Below are 2810 nucleotides of genomic sequence, written 5' to 3'. Positions count from 1 at the left end.
TCCCATATATTCTTCCAATCCTGTCTCTCTGACGTTCGTCAGTCACTCTTTGCACTCTTCTTCTGATGGTCCGGGGGGGGGGGGAACCTTGCCCCTTCTTTCTTTTCTTTCAAACCGAACGCACAACTCAGGTCTATGACCATCTATGGGCGATTTACTACCTAGTGAGTTGTGCCGGAAGGGTAACTGTGTGTGTACCTATCAGTCTGAGTGCGTGTGTAGTGTTGTGTTTGATTTAAGGACCTTGCTCCTGGTTTCTCAGGTTATCATTCCACCAGATATTGGGCCCAGGACCGCAACTAGGAGGGGAGCAGGCGAGTCTGGTGCCCCGGGCGCTGAACCAGAAGGGGCTGTCGAATCCGCCCTTTAACTGCTTCCTCTGCATGCAAGGGGAGCCAAAATTCCGGTTTGCTTGACCGGGGGACTTGACCGCTCCCCTAGTTCCGGCCCAACTGTGACAACCCCCCCCCCCCGAAATATCATAGGAGCACGGGAAGGGGGATGTGGACCCCAGGCTGAGAGCCATTGTGTATTGCAAAATTGTGCAAATTGCAAAATTCCAGAATTATTCATTCCTAGATGAAAATGCAGGTTTCGAGAATTGATGAAAATTCAGAATTCATGAAAGAAATTATTGTTTATCGTAAATGAGGCGGCGAGCCCCCCCCCCCCCCAAAAAAAAAAACGCTGGGTCCAGTGTGACCGCATCTGTCTCAAACCCACTAAGGATGTGGCTCTGCATCTCACTAATCAAACGTCTTCCACACTCTTCCATAGTTGTTTTACCCAGGGTTCCCCCTCCCCCACCACGTCATTCCAAAATCGGGCCCCCCCCCCAACTTTAGCTAAATTATTCAACATCCATATACACGGCCACAAACTCATAAAGGCCGTGCTCATTTCTCGTACAGCCGCCAGATGTCAGAGTTCAAAACGTTAATAGCAATTACATTGATGGAGTGGCTAATGAAAATGGACGTTCATGAAAAGTAATGACCATGCTTGAGCAAACTGGACATGACTCTTTTTTATCTATTAATAGACATGCTGAAGGAGGTTTTTTTTTAACACAACATGGAATATATATAAAAAAAAAATCTAGGCCATCAAATGACAACTCGTAATGTCAGAGGGGGCCTCCGTGAACCTCATCCACTCTTCAAAGAAAATGGCCTAAATACAGGCCTCGTCCTTCTTTGATGGCATAGGCGAGGAAATAATATAATAATACATTATTATTACTTTTTAAAATGAGAAAAATCAGTGGAGTAATAATTTCACGGCCTATTTCTATATCCTAGGCAGGCCTTTAGTCATGATTGATGAGAAGGTGGAGGAGGAGGAGGAGAAACATGCAAGGCCCGACAGTGACATCGACTTAAACACCGCTGGATCAAGTTGAACGCCTGTTTATATTATTAAAAATTGCGCCTAGGAGAATTATTTTCAACACTCTGTGTATATTCTTGCCTATCCGGCCCGGAATGTTCTTTAAAAGGTCTTTGGCCCTTTTTCTCTCTAAAAAAAAAGAGCTAACAAGCAACGCCTGCGTGTGCGTGTGATGCAAGGTAAGAAGTGAAAAAGGGTAAGAACTCATAGGCAATGTGCCTAATTACAGTAGGAACGAGAGAGAGAGAAAAAAGAAGAGAGGAATTCGGGCTCGCAGCTGGGGTTCTAGGCCGCTTTTGCTTGCTTCCGACTTAAAAGGCCAGCCAATGAGACGAGTTGTGGGGTTCAGTGGCATCGATCGTCATTACATTGGATCGAGGTTAACCTTCGACCTTGTTACAACAACAAAAAATAATAAAGGACCTTTAGAAGGCCTAGATGCTTATTACACACTGTGAAAGTCAAACGAGCCCTCGAGGTGGTAAGCATCAGGCCCCCACGTAAAGAGGGGTGGCAGGGCTCCGGGTCGCCCTCACCCGATGCGAGAATAATAGCGAAGCCCCGTAGATCCGATTTGTCTCCTCTGTGTAACAAGGGGGAATCGAAAATTCGGGAAATAAAAGAAAATCATGGAAATTCAGAATATAAATGCAAGAAATAATTTCAAAATTGATGAAAATTCAGAATAAATTAAAGATAATTTCAGAATAAATGCAAGAAGTAATTTCAGAATAAATGCAAGAAGTAATTTTAGAATAAATGCAAGAAGTAATTTCAGAATAAATGCAAGAAGTAATTTCAGAATAAATGCAAAAAGTAATTTCAGAAAAATGCAAGAAATAATTTCAGAATAAATGCAAAAAGAAATTTCAGAAAAATGCAAAAAGAAATTTCAGAAAAATGCAAGAAATAATTTCAGAAAAATGCAAGAAATAATTTCAGAATTGATGAAAATTCAAAATAAATGAAAGAGATCATTTCAGAAAAATGCAAGAGATAATTTCAGAAAAATGCAAGAAATAATTTCAGAAAAATGCAAGAGATAATTTCAGAAAAATGCAAGAAATAATTTCAGAATTGATGAAAATTCAGAATAAACGAAAGATAATTTCAGAATTGATGAAAATTCAGAATAAACGAAAGATAATTTCAGAATAAATGCAAAAAGTAATTTCAGAGTTTATGAGAATTCAGAATGAATGAAAGAAATAATTTCAGAAAAATGCAAAAAGTAATTTCAGAATAAATGCAAAAAGTAATTTCAGAATAAATGCAAGAAGTAACTTCAGAAAAATGCAAGAAATAATTTCAGAATTGATGAAAATTCGAAATAAATAAAGAAATAATTTCAGAATAGATCAAAGCAATAATTCCAGAACTGATGGAATTTTTCAGAATAAATGAAAGAAATAGTTTTAGAA

The sequence above is a fragment of the Pholcus phalangioides genome, unplaced genomic scaffold, assembly GCF_987345545.1.
Source record: "Pholcus phalangioides strain wild (caught in Gottingen) unplaced genomic scaffold, Ppha-v1.0 ptg000012l_1, whole genome shotgun sequence".
Taxonomy (NCBI): Eukaryota; Metazoa; Arthropoda; class Arachnida; order Araneae; family Pholcidae; genus Pholcus; species Pholcus phalangioides.
This window is presented reverse-complemented; position numbering follows the sequence as displayed.